This window comes from Zingiber officinale, chromosome 1B (assembly GCF_018446385.1).
Source record: "Zingiber officinale cultivar Zhangliang chromosome 1B, Zo_v1.1, whole genome shotgun sequence".
In the NCBI taxonomy this organism is placed as follows: domain Eukaryota; kingdom Viridiplantae; phylum Streptophyta; class Magnoliopsida; order Zingiberales; family Zingiberaceae; genus Zingiber; species Zingiber officinale.
Window position 1 is genome coordinate 36,235,865 of NC_055986.1, and position 18,968 is coordinate 36,254,832.

General features: G+C 39.9%; 2 long non-coding RNA genes across 3 annotated transcripts; both read left to right on the forward strand.

Annotated features, from left to right (window-relative positions):
* Positions 1 to 13,648: 13,648 nt before the first annotated feature.
* Positions 13,649 to 14,148, forward strand: LOC122051939. The gene is made up of 3 exons (XR_006131638.1): positions 13,649 to 13,709; positions 13,798 to 13,914; positions 14,037 to 14,148. It is a non-coding gene; the product is annotated as an uncharacterized LOC122051939 (long non-coding RNA).
* Positions 14,149 to 14,231: 83 nt separating this feature from the next.
* LOC122051986 lies at positions 14,232 to 16,242 on the forward strand. 2 transcript variants are annotated; one of them, XR_006131700.1, is made up of 6 exons: positions 14,232 to 14,304; positions 14,384 to 14,578; positions 15,119 to 15,234; positions 15,300 to 15,365; positions 15,447 to 15,723; positions 16,187 to 16,242. It is a non-coding gene; the product is annotated as an uncharacterized LOC122051986 (long non-coding RNA). The 2 variants fall into 2 exon arrangements; XR_006131671.1 differs by having other exon boundaries at positions 14,239 to 14,304; positions 14,389 to 14,578.
* Positions 16,243 to 18,968: the final 2,726 nt, after the last annotated feature.

Below are 18,968 nucleotides of genomic sequence, written 5' to 3' on the forward strand. Positions count from 1 at the left end.
AAACCAGCTACCTCACAAAACATGCACACGATGCAATTTATGTTTTGAAAACATGCTATTTGAAATACGTACTGAACATAAATGAGCATGGCATAACAAAGTTACTAAGCACAAATACTGAAACATAGCATGCATATCAAAATCTAAGCATGGAGCTAACTCATAGTATCAATCAGGAAGAACTAAACTGGAATTGAAACTGAACTAAACTAAGCTGATACTGAATTAAATCCTGATCACATAGGTAACTGCGAGTTTTGAAAACTGTATACATAAGTAGATTAAAATAATAATCATGCTGCTGAGGGCCCTGACAACTGTACGTGCTGTGCGCGCATCCCTAGCTAGACCTGGGATTGCAAGTTCCAAATCTAGTAGGGTTTACTAGGTTATCTGAACCTAGGGACGACTGTGGGAGTCCAACCCAATGGATATCTGATCCTGTACAGTGCCACTGCTGAAAATAAAATACTGAATAACTATACTGTTTTATTTAGCTGTTTCCAGGTTATCTGAACCTAGAGCTAGGTTGTCTGAACCTAGAGGCGACTGTGGGTGCCCACCCATTGGACATCTAGTCCCATGAAAGCTGTAATAAAGCTAATTAACTGGATCAATACGTTTATACGGTATTTAACTGAGCTGAATAAATGGCCACTGAATCAAAAGCTGTCCTAGTCTTTTTATCGTGCATTTGGTGTGCTCTAACTCTCCTCTCTAGTAGGGAGACCACCTCTAGGCACTCGACAACGTTGAAAACCTCAAACTGAAGAGGGAAAACGCGTCCGACCCATCTAGAGGTGCTCGACTAATCCCTAAAGCTGCGAGGAGGGTTAAATACACCCTAGATGTCGACAAAAATCCGAGTGTAACTAATCTAAAAGCATGCATTCAAACGGAAGCTACTTATACTGCAGGTGAGGGGTTTCTTACCTCTTGTGTGAAGATTCTTACAAACCTAAGCGCTAGGTTTTCCGAAAGAACGCTCTTCTCGACGAACCGCTCGCGTCCACGTACTCTTCTCACGGAGGGGAACGTTCTCGTGTTGGAGTCGTCGCCGGAAAGTGATCCGAGAGCCCTTGGGGGCTTGGGCGCCGAGAGAGAAGGAGAGGGAAAGGGGCGGCGGTGACTAAGGTAGAGAGGTTGCCGAACCAACCAAAACCAAAAACACCAATCCCTTCTAATTAATTCGCTATTTATATTAAGTGGTTTATTTAACCAACTCTAATATAAATTTAGCTAATTCCCTTTTCTTTCAGCACACCCCTGCTGGGGCCTCCTGGCTAGCTGGATTCACTAAAGTCCCGGTTCGGTCCAAGGTTGCGGGTTCAATTCCTCGCGTGAGCTATTTACGGCGCTAATTATTTTTGCCACTTACGTTACTCGGAAAAATTCCGAAAAATATTCTAAAATTCCAGAAAAATCGTAGAATATTTCTAATATAGTTTTGAGAATTTTCGGGCGTTACAATCTCCCATACCTTATAAAAAGTTCATCCTCGAACTTAGAACAACTCTGGGTACTTCTGTCTCATACTGGCTTCTGTCTCCCAAGTTGCCTCTTCTGCTGTGTGATTTTGCCAAATAACTTTGACTAATGGCACTTCCTTGTTCCGTAATTTCTTAACTGCTCGATCTACTATCTGAGTAGGCCGACTGTCATAGCTGAGGTCTTCGTGGACTTGTACCAGCTGGGGCTCAATCACCTGGGTGGCATCTGGGATATGCTTCTTCAGCATTGAGACATGAAATACATTATGGACGGCTGACATCTCCTGGGGTAGCTCTAACTCATATGCTACCTTGCCAACTCTCCTGCTAATAAGGTATGGTCCCACATATCTGGGACTAAGTTTGCCCTTCTTCCCAAAACGCATTACTCCCTTCATGGGAGCCACTCTGAGGAACACTGTATCCCCGACTGAAAACTCTAAGGGTCTGCGCCGCGTATCAGCATAGCTCTTCTGGCGGCTCTGAGCTGTCTCTATCCTCTGGCGGATCTGCTGTATAGCTGTTGTGGTATCTGCTACTAGATCTGTCTGAAGCTCTAGTTCTTTCTGTTCACCACTCTCATACCAGCAGATTGGAGATCTACACCTCCGCCCGTAGAGAGCCTATAAGGTGCAATACCGATAGTGGCCTGATAGCTATTGTTGTATGCAAACTCTGCTAAGCTCAGATATTTGCACCAACTTCCCTTGAAGTCTAGGGCACATGCTCGGAGCATATCTTCGAGTACCTGATTTACTCGCTCCGTCTGACCATCTGTCTGAGGATGGAAAGCTGTGCTAAATTTTAACTTCGTGCCCAAAGCTATTTGTACACACTCCCAGAAGTGTGATGTGAACCTACTGTCTCTGTCTGAAATAATGGTTCATGGGACTCCATGCAGCCTGACGATCTCCTTGAGATACAACTGAGCTAGCTGCTCCATGGAATAGGATATTCTGATAGCTAGGAAGTGGGATGATTTAGTCAACCTGTCGACTATTACCCAGATGGTGTCGAAACCATTCGTGATTCTGGGTAGTCCCACTATAAAATCCATAGAAATGTCTTCCCACTTCCATTCTGGAATCTGAATAGGCTGCAGAACTCCTCCTGGTCTCTGATGCTCTGCCTTGACCCTTTGACAGGTTAGACAGGTGCTGACATATCTAGCGATGTCCCTCTTCATCCCAGGCCACCAAAATCGTTTTTTCAAGTCTTGGTACATTTTAGTGGAACCAGGATGCATCGCATAAGGAGTCCTGTGAGCCTCATCTAGAATCTGCCTCCGTAGTTCCTCCTGATCTGGAACACAGAGTCTGTCGTCAAAGTACACTACCCCGCTATTGGAAACTCTAAACTCTCCACCTCCTAATTCTGCTATCCCTTGCTTGATTCTCTGAATTTCAGGATCCTGCTCCTGAGCTGTCTGGATATCTTCAAGTTGGGTGGATGCTAATGTCATAGTAGAGAGCTGTCCAACTATGAGTTCGAGACTGAAATCTACGATCTCCTTCTGTAGGGGTGGTGACCTAGCTGCTAGGGACAGTAAGGTGGCGCTGGATTTTCTGCTGAGTGCGTCTGCCACCTTATTGGCTTTTCCTGGGTGGTAGAGGATGTCTATGTCGTAGTCCTTGACTAGCTCTAACCATCTGCGCTGTCGCATATTCAGATCCTTCTGAGTGAAGAAGTACTTCAGACTCTGATGATCTGTATACACTCTGCACTGAGCTCCATACAAGTAATGTCTCCAAATTTTTAGAGCGAACACCACTGCTGCAAGCTTAAGGTCATGAGTAGGGTAATTCTTCTCATAGTCCTTGATTTGTCTGGAGGCATAGGCTATCACCTTGCCATTTTGCATCAGTACTGCTCCTAGTCCCAATTTGGAGGCATCACTGTAAATGTCGAAGTTGTCTGTATTTTCTGGTAAAGCTAAAATAGGTGCACTGGTCAATCTCCTTTTCAGCTCGCTGAAACTGTTCTCACAGTCCTCTGTCCACTGAAACTTTCTGTTCCTTCTGGTAAGAGCTGTCAGTGGGGAGGCTATCCTGGAGAAGTCCTCTACGAATTTCCTGTAGTAACCTGCTAATCCCAGAAAGCTTCTGATCTCACTGGCGTTCTTGGGTCTTTTCCAGTTGCTCACAGCTTCTATCTTACTGGAGTCTACCATGATACCATCCTTTGAGATGATGTGACCCAGGAAGGACACCTGATCTAGCCAAAATTCACATTTTGTGAACTTGGCGTACAGCTGATTCTGCTGAAGGGTCTGCAATACTATTCTCAGGTGCTCTGCGTGTTCTTCCTGAGTTCTGGAATAGATAAGGATGTCATCGATAAATACGATCACAAACTTATCTAAGTATTCCCTGAATACCCTGTTCATGAGGTCCATGAAAGTAGCTGGAGCATTTGTCACACCAAAGGGCATGACTACGAACTCATAATGTCTGTATCTGGTTCTGAATGCTGTCTTGGGTATATCCCCTTCTTTAACCTTCACCTGATGATAACCTGATCTGAGGTCTATTTTAGAGAACACTGCTGCTCCCTTCAGCTGATCGAACAGGTCATCGATTCTGGGAAGAGGATACCTATTCTTGATTGTGACTTGGTTCAGTGCCCGGTAATCTATACACAGGCGCATGCTCCCGTCCTTCTTCTTCACGAACAATACAGGTGCTCCCCACGGTGAGTGACTAGGGCGTATGAAGCCTTTGTCAAGAAGCTCCTGTAGTTGCCCATGAAGTTCCTTCAGTTCTGCTGGAGCCATGCGATAAGGCGCTTTGGAAATCGGATTGGTACCGGGAATGAGCTCTATCTCAAATTCAATCTCCCTGTCTGGTGCTAATCCTGGTAACTCTTCAGGGAAGACTACTGGGTAGTCACATACGACTCGGACCTCTGCTAGCTGTTGGTCCCTGTTCTGATTGGTGCTGACTACATGTGCTAGAAATCCCGTACATCCTGAGTCCATCAATTTCTGTGCCTTCAGAGCTGAGAGAAACTTCTTGGCCTTCCTCCTTGGTTCCCCGATGTATTCAAACTGTGCTTCTGCTTCGGGTTGGAATACGACTTTCTGTTTACGACACTCTATGGAAGCACCGTATCTGATCAGGAAGTCCATTCCAAAGATGACATCGTAGTCAGTCATATTTAGCACTATCAGATCACAAAAGAGTTCTCGGTCTGCTATAGTGACTGATACTGCTCTGAGCCAGTGCGTAGATGCCATAATTTCTCCCGAAGGTAATATCGTCAGAAACTGACTATGAGTACCTCTGGAGGTATTGCTAACTTGTTTGCGAATGCCCTGGCTATATAAGAATGGGTTGCCCCAGTATCGAATAAGACAGTTGCTATTTACTGAAAAATACTAATCTGACCTGTAACAACTGTCGAGGCATTTGCTACGTCCTCTCTGGTAAGTGAGTAGATCCTCGCATTCGTCATGGCTGAAGGGGCTTCTAGTCTGCCTTGGCTGATGTGGGAACCATCTATAGCAGCCTGCATCTGATGTAACTGTGTTGACTGGCCTCCGTACTGAATCGGCTGTGGTGCAGGAAATCTAGTATTGTTCGGGCACTGCTTAGCCATATGCCCTTCCTGTCCACATTCAAAGCATCCCCTTGTGCCCTTGCGACAAACTCCTGGGTGAAATTTCTCACAAGTAGCACATTTGGGATAGCTGGGCTGTTTGTTGGCTGGTCCTCCTTTTGGGTAACTCCCTGGTTTGCATTTGTTGCTGGAGTTCCCTTTCCCGCTATAGCTGTGGCCTTGAGACTTCTGAGTAACTGAACTTCCTTGGCCTTTAGTATCTGAGGAGGCTTGCTTCTGCTGCTTAATGCTGTTATGGTAATGCTCGGTGATCAGAGCACTACTTACTAGTTCCTCTGTGGTTTGTGGCCTATGGATGCCACCAGCCACGTTCATCGCTATTTCTAGCCTTAGCATCTTGAGCATCAAGCGGACTCTTTCCTTTTCTGTGCGGACTAGTTCGGGGCACAACCGAGCCAACCTGTTGAATTTCTTCACGGCTTCCTCAACGGATAGGTTGCTTTGACGAAACTCAGTGAACTCGTCGTAGTGGCGGTTTGTGACCCGCATGTGAAAGAACTCCTCGAAGAATTCTTTCTCGAAGTCAACCCATGACATCTGATTCACTGGGCGCTTCGCTCTGATTCTCTCCCACCACATACTAGCATCCCCTGTCAGGCAGAAGGAGGCACACTTCACTTTCTCCTGTTCCGGCCAGTCCAAAAGCTCCATCGTCCTCTCCAGTGTTTTGAACCATGCTTGAGCATCCCATGGTTCGCTAGTGCCTGAAAAATTCTCGGGCTTAACTCTCTGCCATTGGATCAGGTAAGCTTCCCTCTTTGCCTCTGCTACTGGGGCTGCTGGTGCTGTAGGCTGGACTGGTGGAACCTCTATAAATGCTGTTCAGCTAGCTGCTGCTGTAACTGAGCCACTAATGCTGTAAGGTCTGGGGGAGGCACTGAACTGCCTGCCTCATGCTGAGGCTCAGTGGCTGGTGCCCTCTTAGCTGGGCGTCCTCGTGCCATTTCTAGTTACACAGAAGACATATATAACTAAAGCATTCATGTTTGTAGAATTTCTACTGTCATGTTTAACTAGCTACAATAAACATGTTAAAGCTATCATATATAAGCATGCTATAATTACCCATAAACATGAAAGCAAAACATAATTAAAGTAGAGGTATTCTTACTTGGAAGCTGCAGGTTCAATGCTGATGTGTGTGTAGGAAGTATGGAATTCTGCTCTGATACCACTCTGTAACGACCCACCTTCTACTAAATAGGCTATGAGACCGATTGTTACATTATGCTGTGCTAAATTACTATTGCGGAAATCTGGATTGATTAAAATTTTGCTAACCTGATTACTGTAAAATCTGAACGTAATATTCTAGGGGTACCTAGGAGTTGTACACATGCTAGGGAAGATAATCCATGCCTCTCGGATGTCCTGCTAGCTGTAATCAGGCATTTCAATCGGTCCATGGATCGATTGAGCTGTCAGATTGATCCAGTGATCGATCTAGCTTGATACTGGCACGGAGAAAAACTCTGGATCGGTCGGCTGACCGATCCATAAGCCATATCGCTTCTGTATGCGGCTGGATCGGTCTACCGACCGATCCAGGAGCACACTGATCGGTCGGTAGACTGATCCAGTGGCTCACTGATCGGTCAGCTGACCGACCAGTGAGCTTCGGTGCTCTCTGTTCGCATATGGATCGGTCGGTTGACCGATCCTTAACAGACGCCAATTCTGTTCGCGACTAGATCGGTCGGCTGACCGATCCAGTGGCACAACTCAATTCTGATCGATCTGTAGATCAATCTGGGTTTCTGATTTCGAATCAGAACCCCTGATTCCAGCACTATTTCGTGCCCAAATCATACCCAACAAGTCTGTAACAGCTAGAAACATTTTAACATGTATTAGCTAGCATTTTAAACATGATATCATGCATGGTTCACTAATTCATGGCATGCAAATGTACTAAGTGTGGAATAATAAGGTTCTAACAGTTAACAAATTTTGCTGAAAGTTCTATTGCATAAATAAAGCTTGTTAGATCCCTAAGATCTTTTATTCCAAGTTCCTTCTACACACATCTTCATCGCATTGTCCTCCAGCCTCCGCTAGTCCATTTTCCCTTTACCTTTTTCTGCAGTATAAGGAAAAGTATCTGTAAGCTTAAAGCTTAGTAAGAAACCAGCTACCTCACAAAACATGCACACGATGCAATTTATGTTTTGAAAACATGCTATTTGAAATACGTACTGAACAGAAATGAGCATGGCATAGCAAAGCTACTAAGCACAAATACTGAAACATAGCATGCATATCAAAATCTAAGCATGGAGCTAACTCATAGTATCAATCAGGAAGAACTAAACTGGAACTGAAACTGAACTAAACTAAGCTGATACTGAATTAAATCCTGATCACATAGGTAACTGCGAGTTTTGAAAACTGTATACATAAGTAGATTAAAATAATAATCATGCTGCTGAGGGCCCTGACAACTGTACGTGCTGTGCGCGCATCCCTAGCTAGACCTGTGATTGCAAGTTCCAAATCTAGTAGGGTTTACTAGGTTATCTGAACCTAAGGACGACTGTGGGAGTCCAACCCAATGGATATCTGATCCTGTACAGTGCCACTGCTGAAAATAAAATACTGAATAACTGTACTATTTTATTTAGCTGTTTCCAGGTTATCTGAACCTAGAGCTAGGTTGTCTGAACCTAGAGGCGACTGTGGGTGCCCACCCATTGGACATCTAGTCCCATGAAAGCTGTAATAAAGCTAATTAACTGGATCAATACGTTTATACGGCATTTAACTGAGCTGAATAAATGCCCACTGAATCAAAAGCTGTCCTAGTCTTTTTATCGAGCATTTGGTGTGCTCTAACTCTCCTCTCTAGTAGGGAGACCACCTCTAGGCACCCGACAACGTCGAAAACCTCAAACTGAAGAGGGAAAACGCGTCCGGCCCATCTAGAGGTGCTCGACTAATCCCTAAAGCTGCGAGGAGGGTTAAATACACCCTAGATGTCGAAAAAAATCCGAGTGTAACTAATCTAAAAGCATGCATTCAAACGGAAGCTACTTATACTGCAGGTGAGGGGTTTTTTACCTCTTGTGCGAAGATTCTTACAAACCTAAGCGCTAGGTTTTCCGAAAGAACGCTCTTCTCGACGAACCGCTTGCGTCCACGTGCTCTTCTCGCGGAGGGGAACGTTCTCGTGTTGGAGTCGTCGCCGGAAAGTGATCCGAGAGCCCTTGGGGGCTTGGGCGCCGAGAGAGAAGGAGAGGGAAAGGGGCGGCGGTGACTAAGGTAGAGAGGTTGCCGAACCAACCAAAACCAAAAACACCAATCGCTTCTAATTAATTCGCTATTTATATTAAGTGGTTTATTTAACCAACTCTAATATAAATTTAGCTAATTCCCTTTTCTTTCAGCACACCCCTGCTGGGGCCTCCTGGCTAGCCGGATTCACTAAAGTCCCGGTTCGGTCCAAGGTTGCAGGTTCAATTCCCCGTGTGAGCTATTTACGGCGCTAATTATTTTTGCCACTTACGCTACTTGGAAAAATTCCGAAAAATATTCTAAAATTCCAGAAAAATCGTAGAATGTTTCTAATATAGTTTTGAGAATTTTCGGGCGTTACACACATTGTGGCATCTAACTGTCCAAGTAGCTGCTACATGTTGTAGCAGCTAAATATCTAAGTAGTTGCTACAATGTATAGTAGCTAATTGTCTAGCTAATGTATAGTAGCAAACTTGTACAATAAAAGAGGAGGATAGTAACAACACTACTATTTCCTTAAACTAATGCAAGTAATAAAAAATATACTGACAACAAGTAGTTGATGAATAAGTGTCAGTTGTCGGAGAGCCTCTCGGCATTGTAGTATCAAAACTGGTACAATCTTGAGCAACATGAGAAGAATGGGCTGAGCAGTCAATTGATGTAGAGCCTTGAACCTCGAGGCCTCTTTTATAGGCTGCTTCCAGTCGATTGGAAATTGATCAGTCTACTAAACCCTATCAGTCAACTGATCCTTTATTAAGCGACCGCCCCATTTCTTTCCTTACTTACTCGAATATGATATGATTAATCCTATAAAATTTGAGTTTTTTACTCGACTGAACCCCATCTAGTCAACTGGTCCCCAGGGGTTTCTTTAACTGCAATGGTTTGATCAAATTTGTATCCACTTTCCAAAAGTGGTTTAATCGACTGATCCCCTTGATCAATCGACTGAACCTTGGTTTCCTTCTTTGTAGAGATTCAAATCTAGTTGTGCTTATTCACCTAGATCGGTCGACTGAACCTTCCTATTCAATCAACTGAACCCTTTGGTCGATGAAAGATTTACTTTTTTTTTTATAAAACAAAGATAGCATAATAATACACTAATAATGATCCTGGAAAACATAGTTAGACAATAGATAATTATATACATCAATAAGTCTGACAGTTAGGACTTTCTGATATAGAAACTTTCATTAGTTTCTTTAGTTGAATTACACCTAAGTAGACCTGACCACGATTTGAAACTGACGGTTCGAAACCGTCGGTTCGACGATTTTAGGCAGGTCGACCCTTAACCTTAACTACCCAAGACGATTACGGTTCATGGTTCGGAACCGCCAGTTCACGGTTCGGTTCATGGTTAGTCATGGTTCACCACGGTTCAAGATTATTATGTTAAAAAAATTAAAAATTAAAAATTAAAAATTAGAATTAAAAATTAGAATTAAAAATTAAAAATTAAAAATTAAAAATTAAAAATTAAAAATTACAAATTACAAATTATAAATTACAAATTAAAAGTTATTGGAAAAAAGGGCTTGCACTTATTTAAGTTGCCTACGTATCCCCTTAGGAGAATCAAAGCCCACGTAGTTCTTTTATATTTTTATTCTTTTACATTGTCACTTACTTCCATTTCCCATTCTTGTCGTATTTGTTCCTTCAGTATCAAAATCTTCAACTTCGTCATCTAAAAGTTGAATTCTTTGGATTCTTTTCTCCGCTCTAGTCCAATCATCTAGTAATGCTTGGGCTTCCAATGAGTCGGGAGATAAAGTTGATCGTCGTTCATCTAATATGTTACCGCCGGCACTGAACGTCTGCTCCACAGCAACAATTGACACCGGATAAGCTAAAATTTCTTTGGCGATCACGGAGAGGACAGGAAAGCTTTGAGCCTTCTATGACCACCACTTTAAGATATCCAAATTTTCGCTATCTGCTTCATTAAAATCAAAAGAAGTCGTAAAATAATTCTCAAGTTCCCATGTGGAACTTGAGGATCCTCATGGATGTTTTGTCCATTCTTTTAATAAAAGTTGTGCTTTTGTAAGTTTTAAATTGCTACTAGTAGTTTGTTGTATTTCAGAAATATTAATTTGTGTTCTATATTTTGCATAATATTGATATAAATATCATACAAATAAATTCTAATATTACATATAATATTAACTAGATCAGGAGAAGAATAATTTTTAATTGGTATTAAAGCGTCATAATATAAAGTTAACATTTCTTGTAAAACTTCTAATTTAAATCTAGGATCTAAAGAAAATACAATTAAATAAATTTCAGGAATAAAATAAAAATATTTTTTCCATTTATTTTTTATAGCTAAGATGCAAGGAGATAAAGATTCATTATTAATATGTTCATTTAAAACTAATACTATATTAGAAAAATTTTCTAAAACTAATTGAGCAGTGGGATAAAAAACACCGGAAAGTTATTCGGTTGCATCATTAAATACTTTTAAAATTTCACAAATACCAAATATTCCATTGTTGTGAAAATAAATATATATTAGTATTAATATTTTGTGTAAAAAATGAACATAATAATTCTTTATATTCAAATAAATCTTGTAATAATTGGTATGTTGAATTCCAACATATTGGTACACCACATGGAAATTTTTTAGGTCTCATTCAATTAGTTTTACAAAACCTACTCGATGGTTTCATTATAGATGGATGAGACCATAAATAAAAAATTGCAATTGTAATTGGTTTAATACAACTTTCTAAAATTTTTTAATCCATCTTGAACACATAAATTTAAAACATGACACACAACGAATATGGAAAAAAATAAACCGTCATTAATAGGTTGACAAACAAATTTTAGATCATCTATACAAGCGGTATTGAAACTAGCATTATCTAATGATATTGAAAATATTTTATAAGTTAAGCCATATTATTCTAAAATTAAACATAATAATTGTACGATGTTATGAGCATTATGTGATTCATCAAAAACTCTATAAACTAACAATCTTTTTTGGAGGTTCTAAGAGTTATCGATCCAATGGCAAGTCACACCCATATACGAATATGTTTACCAATGATCACTCCAAATATCGGAACATAAGGAAACTTTATTATCTAATTTACTAAATTCATCAATTAAATTCTTTTTTCCTTATTTTACTAATTTTCTAATTATATGAGTAAATGTAGTTCTAGGAACACGTTTAGCACATGGATTAAGAGATTCTTTATAAAAATCTTTAAATATGCATTTAGACCCAAAACTAAAAGAAAGATGTTCTATGGAAACAAATTTAGCTAATGATTATCTTAATTTATTATCCGAATATAAAAATAAACTGAAATTGGTACTACCACTAGTTGAAAAAAATCTTGATAATTGTGTTTGAGAATGGTCGAGTCCATACACTACAACAAAAATGTTAAACGACAACACCACAAAGACAACGGTTTTAGAAGAAACTGTTGTAAATTTGGTAAAAGACAACGGTTTTAGATAAAACCGTTGTCTTTGAGCTCCCATAAAATACAAAAGACAACGGTTTTGTGAAAACCGTTGTCGTTGAGCAATATTTTTTTAAATCAACAACGCATTTTACAATGGTTATCTAAAACCGTTGTCTTTAAGCACTTTTTTAGGCGATACGACAACAGTTTTGTAAACCGTTGTCTTTTACTTTATTCTTTCGGTGTTTTCCCCTCTCTGTGAAAAATTTTTGGCGCCGTGTTTTCCGCCTTAGCCTTCCTGAACCCTTCTTATCCGTTTTTATTTCCCTCTCTCCATACGATCTCTTCACGCTCCTGCTGCCGAAAACCTAAGCATCTTCATTCAACCCCTCTCCGGCGAACCCCTCTCTACAAATTTTTAAGTGGAGAGGAGGTGGAGGAAGGTGATGAGTTTGTTCACCGGAACATGCGCCAATGACGAGAACTCACCGAACCTTGTTTGCTAGCTTGACTGCATCTAGGGCATGGTCGATGCTCTCTCTTTTGTCCGGTGGAAGTGTCATCAGGTTAATGTCTCCCTTCACCTCTTTCCTCTGCTTACTTATTAGGGTTTCATCTTACCTGCTTCTTGATGAGGATGTTGTCGTTGAGATCTCTGAACATGAACTCGTCATCATTGTGGAGGAGTTTGGGTGAGGGGGACGAAGAGGGGACGAACCGAAGCCAATCCCCAAGGGGAAAACCAAATCTCCGGAGCAAATCTTCCCGGTCATCTCGCCGTCGAGTGCATTCTTGATTTGTTCGCCCCCCAGTTTTCAGGGCTGCGTTAGTTGAGCACCGTACGGCAGATTGAGATGTGGATTTCCTAGGCGACGCGGATGCGGGCCTCCTTCAGAGCTTTCTTCCTTTGGCTCGTCACTTTGGTCTACTTCACTCAGGTTCCCTTCCTTTGGCTCTTATTTCCGACCTTGTAGAGTAGGGCTTCTTTGTCGATTCATTCTTGTACCTGCCTTTTTGGTAGTTTTCATTGATCTTGTTTCTCTATAAAAGACGTAATTTCGATCGTCATTTTTATATACTTTGGCAGGGTTTCAGATCCTTTGTGTGGACTGCAATTTCTTACCAGATGAAAGACATACTGAAGTTATCGCCGTCTTCATCACAGTTTCTAGTTTCTGTTGCTCATTCTCCATGGAGTATCAAACCAATTTATGGGTAACCACTTAACCGTCTTGTGTTTGGTCCACTTAACCGTCTTGTGTTTGGTGGTTCGATGGATCTTATTGCCTGCTGCTTGCGTTGTGATTGGTACTTCAACACTTACAGACAAATGATCTGCATTTTATGTTAGCAATCACAATATGTAGCCAATTTATCTTATAAAATTGTTTTAGTAATCTGTACGCAATTCTAATTCATGACTCTTTTGTTGTTGATGTGCATGTTATCATGAGCTTGCTAACGGTTAAATTATACTAACTCGACGTGTTTATTTCTTTTGGAACACTAAACTTTAAATGACTTGGTCTTTGTATATTTTCTCATAATAGATACACATAGCTGGACTCACAAGAACATTTGGGCATTATGTGTGAGATCATACTGTTTCTGATATTGATGCATGAAGGTGCATAACTTGTAGAGCAACACAAGGCAAATATGTCAATATAAATTTCTTAAAACATAATATTTCATATCAAATTGTTTCCATATTTGTGATGCTGCTAAATGCATTTCTATTACTTACATTTGTATTGCTCGTATGAATTAGCTTATCCACCCAAATCAAAGAATAAAGGAAAACAAATGTCAAACACGATTGTTCTCATGGTGATAATTATTTTTTCTTGTTGAACTCACACAGGATATTACTCTTGGTGTTTCCCTTGGTTCAGCAACCCAGATCTCCATGTTTGTTGTAAGGATTTAATTTGATGTAGCTTTGAAATGAAATGTTGTGTATATGTTAAAGAATAGCTTACAATGTACTAATTTGCCCTTTTAAGGTTCCATTATGTGTTATGGTGGCTTGGATAACGGGAATCAAGATGGATCTTGATCTTAATCTGTTAGAAACTGGCTCATTGATCATGGCAATACTAGTAATAGCATTCACGTTACAGGTAACTCATTGGGGTATGCTTGTTAGTTACACTAACTTCTGTTGTTGTTTTTCAGTTATTTTGAAATGCTAGGATTCAACCAAAATTCTTCCTGCAAGACTCAACTAATGGTACTTTTACAGGATGGAACTTCACATTACTTAAAGGGGCTTGTTCCCTTGCTGTGCTACTTGGCAATTGGTGCATGCTTCTTTGTTTTCAAATCCCCACTTGAGTAAGTCTCAAAAAAATTAAGTCTCCTCCTTAAGTGCATCTTTTTCATCATTATGGTTCAAATTTATGAACTCTGATATAAATTTAACTGACGAATACATGAAGGCATCAGCCAACAAGTTCCATAACCAGAACAGCTGTAGTGATTGTGGCCTAGCTAATAGCTAGTAAAAAATGGTAAAATATTCTTCATAATTACCCATTAATTTCCTACTTGTTGGCTTTACTCTTGAATTCAGCACGTACTTGCTTGCAGAGTAGGAGCTGGCGAATTGCTGCTTCAACCAAACCATATTCCCCTGAACAAATTGAGTCTTACAATAACTTTTTTACATATACTTTTAATTTGAGTTTTGCTTAGTTGCTTTCGTTTACCTCATGACAGGTGATGCTGAGACGGTTTTGTCCTCGTAAGACTACTCTACTGTTTGTTATACGAGATAAAACAAGGGTGAATATTTTCATATGTGCATTTTTCAGCTTCCGTATTGGAGACTCCTAATCTAATGAAAATGAGTATTCATGTGCATTTTTAAAACAACGATTTTTAAAAACGAAAGCAACATATGGTATAGGTCACGAATATTTTCACTTGTGACGAGTTGAAATGATATCAGCTGGTTCTAACAGTTATACTGATCCATAAAATTGGTATAGTTAGCACAATTTGGTTTATGCCAATGTTAGTTCAGATCTTATTATAGGTTTGTAAAGGTTATATGAAAATGATTCACATGGTATAGGCCATCAACTAGCTGGTAAAATCAGTCTTGTTCAAAGTTTTGGACCATGGTCACTCTGGCTTGTTATGCCCAAAGAGAGTAGCACAAACAACACCACTAAATTAGAAGTTGAAGCTTAACTAAATATACCAAACTTGATTTCCTCTTGTTAGAGTCAAGTTTATTATGTTCTAGTGTACAATTTTGTTCATACTACTGTGGCTTTAGTTTTGCTGATAGTTTCATGCTATGTGATGGCCTTATTTCAGTCACAATTGAATGAGGCTATTTTAAGAGAGGATTATGGAGAAGCTGCAAAGCTGAAGTTGGCCATAACTGGTGCTACAAAAAGGATATTGTTGGAGCAGCATTGACTATTATGAATGTATGAAACTTGTCTTATACACTTATTGTATTTAATTTATATTCTAAGCACTCTTGTTGCCACAGAGAGCTATAGAGGAAGAGCGATACATCGATGCAACTTTCATTCGTGATCATGTTGGGGCAGGACTGGTCAGTTTATTGGAATTAACTTGTTGCCAATTCTTACATCATCTCCATTAAGCTATGCTTGTCCCAATTTTTTGGTTTCAGCTACATGAAGCTATTCACTCCATTGAGCTTTATTCATTTTGCTATATGCAAGGCTATAACAGTGGTTGCCAATTCTTATATATTGATTGAAAAAAATTCTTCAAATGTTGAACGCATACAGAAACTTAAAGCAATGTTCAGAAAGGGTGCATGCGACTTAAATACTGATGAAAAAGGTAGTTGCTCAGTATACTGCTTTGTGGTTTTTATGCAAACTGCACATCCTCAAGCTTTGAGATCTTACTAGAGTGTTGCTGCTGTAATGTTGAGACATAAGGTACATGACTTCCTCTATGATTCCTTCTTTCTGTTGCTGCTGTTAGCTATTCGATCTAGCTGCTTTCACATAATACATGGTTTAAGATATAATGTCAAGTTTATATATTCATCAACTTTTTTCATGCTCACTTGCTTGACTACTCATGAAAATGTGAAGCGACAATGTTTCTCGTGCTTATTTGGCCATTCTTTTACTTAAACATTTCAGAAGGTCCAGATTTATGTACGTACTTCACAATTTGGTTTCTACTGTACAAAAGATGTAAAGCTGCAAGAAGTTTATAATTATTTATACATGTTGATAAGTTTTCTACTTTTGGAGCTTGTTTGTTTCAATTATCAATTTAGTTTGTAGTGGTTTATTAGATTTATTCGTTTCAATTATCAGTTTGCAATGATTATCAGTTTATACATGCATGTTTATACTTTTTTCTATGACTTTAACTATATTTTATTTTCAGAAAAGGGAGAAAGCTGGGTTTGCAAGCTAAGTCTATGAAATTCTGTATGCAGAAAATGGACCAGTACGTGAAGATTGTTGTGGTCTGATAAACTTAATTTTATGGTCTTATCTTTTGTGGTTATGGTCTGATAAACTACTTGTGTTCATGTTTGGATAGCTTGTAGTAATTGTAGAAGTTTATAAATTTAAGTGAATGTACATATATGTTGTACCAGTTTTTGATTGAGACAAGATGTATAAATTAAAAGACAACTAAATGTATATATGTTGAAAACAGTTTTTGTGAATGTATATATGTTGTACCAGTTTGTATGCAAAAGAATTATAATGTTTTATCTATTCGCGATGCATTTTCTAATCAACATAGACAACGATTTTTTAACCGTTGTGAAAAGTATTCAAAGACAATGATTTTAAACTAAATTTTGAAGAAAGACAACAGTGTATTTGTTGTCAAAAGCATATCTGCGATCAAATTTTTGCAAAACTGGCAATTACAACGGTTTTATACTGTTGCAGAACTGTTGTCTTTGGTATTAAAAGACAACACTTTAAATCCGTTGCATGACTGTTATCTAATGTGGTAAAAGACAACGGTTTTAAACCGTTGTCTTTTACCGCACATTTAACAACAGTGTCAGTTACAACGGGTTTAAAGGGCCTATGACAACGGTTTTTAACCGTTGTCTTTTAATGTTTTTGTTGTAGTGATATTCCATCGGGTGCTTCGTTTTTACATGTCGTTTCAACTACCCATAGTCGCCCGGCTTAGAATTTATAGAAAGCATTGCAGTGCTTACATTTTGCACGTATTTCTCCCGACGGAAGAGTGACATTCTCAAAATGTTCAGTGAAAATAGAAGACTTTAGAGGAGGAAGTTCCCGAACCTTAGAAGTAATTGCATCGGTACTTCCTTGTGTTTCGGGTGTCGGATTCGGAAGATGCTCGATTTCATCATCGGCGGATTGAATGTTGGGATCCTCCTCCTGCAGATTCATTATTTCCTTTCCCTTCTGAGCTCGAGATGATGCACCTCTGCGACCTCCTTCCATTGTAATTGAAAATTGGAAACGAAAGCATGTAGAGAATATAAAATTGAAATTAAGAGTAGAGAAGATGTGTGTGAAAATGATGAAATAAGCTCTCTATTTATAGAGTTTGGATAGTAACAGATACTAAATCATAGCCATTGATAAAAAAAAGATCAAATAATCCTAACCGTTGAAAAAAAACCCAAACCCCCCACCCTCCCCCAACGGCTAGGAACCGCCGGTTAACCGATGGTTCAAACCATTTTTTTTAAAATAATTAAATTGGTTGAACCGGTGGGCCGAACCGGCGGTTTGCTAGTTTTGCACTAAAGGAACCAGAACCAGCCCGGCAACTTGCTGGGCCGGTTCCAGTTTGACTCGGCGAACTGGGTCAACGGGCAATCGACCCGTTGACCCGGTTACAGGCCTGGGCGGGTCCGGGCCAGACCCAGCCCGGGGTCGGGTCTACACCTAAGGTTTGTCTCATTAGGACACGACCTCACTGTTCTTCTATTTAGAAGAACCAGTACACTCTAGGATCTTATCTCAACTTACCCGATAAATATTTGGTACTGAAGACTTATTTGAACTTTATGTGCTCAACATCTAATCCTTGACCCCTCAAGACTTTCTCCTGACTTAATATATGATTCTCTTTGACATGTCGAGTCCATCTTGCTAGATGTCTCGTCCTTTGACCCATCTACTCTTCCTACCTGGTGTTCTCGATCTACAAAAACTTGCATTGCCTAGTATTTGGTCCAACTAACCTACTAGGACTTTTTAGATTAAGAAACCTTCACACTTGATCAATCCATTAGATCACAATATAACTTAACTTAAATCTTTGACAACATCAAAATAAAGGTTTGATTTTGGTGCTCCCTACGCTAACACCTAATTGACTCTTTCTTTTCTACATTGATTCTAAAAAATGTGCACCCTCATAATCGTTGGTGATCTCATGCCCTTCCCCTCTCTCATCGATGTTTCCGCGCCCTTTTCCTCCTTTACATAGTGATCTCGCATCCTTCCCCTCCCTTATCATGTAGGATCAAACTTAACATTGGGGGGGGGGGGGGGGGGGGAAAAACATTATGAATTTTATGAGCAGACAATAACTAAAAAGAATTGAATCAATAACGTAACACAACAGAAATAAAAATTACTTAGACTGATTTAATCAAGATAAAATAATGTAAGTAGGCAAAAGTTGTAGCTAACAATTTAGCATGTAAGTAGTTGATCAATCAAATCAGAAATATAAGGAGCAATTTAATTTAGCCTAAATTTCTTATTTTAATCTAGTTTATAGGGAGAGAAGCTTTGCCTTCTCTCTAGAAATTTGAGAGAAGGAGGGCTACACCACAGCATGGCTAGCCATTAGGCTATGCAAAGGAGAGGGAACGACTATGTGGGAGAGAGTAGAGCTGCACTGGTCCTACATTGACAGATCTAGGAAGAAGGCCTCCAGAGTAAGGAGCGAGCTAGAGAGAGATGTTGCAAATATCAGCTCCCTGAAAACTAGCACTGCTGTAGTCATTGGAGAGAAAAGGTCAATAACTCCATCCCAGCTTCTTCTCCTTAGCAGCACAAAGCTTCTCCACCTCCTTGAGAGTTCTAGGGTGTGGTGTGAGGGGATGCACAACAAAGGATAACCATATAACAGTTAAAGTGAAAGAGTTTGAAGCCTTATAGATATGCAGGAAGCTGTCGCTAGATCAACCACTGTGCAACCAAATTTCTAA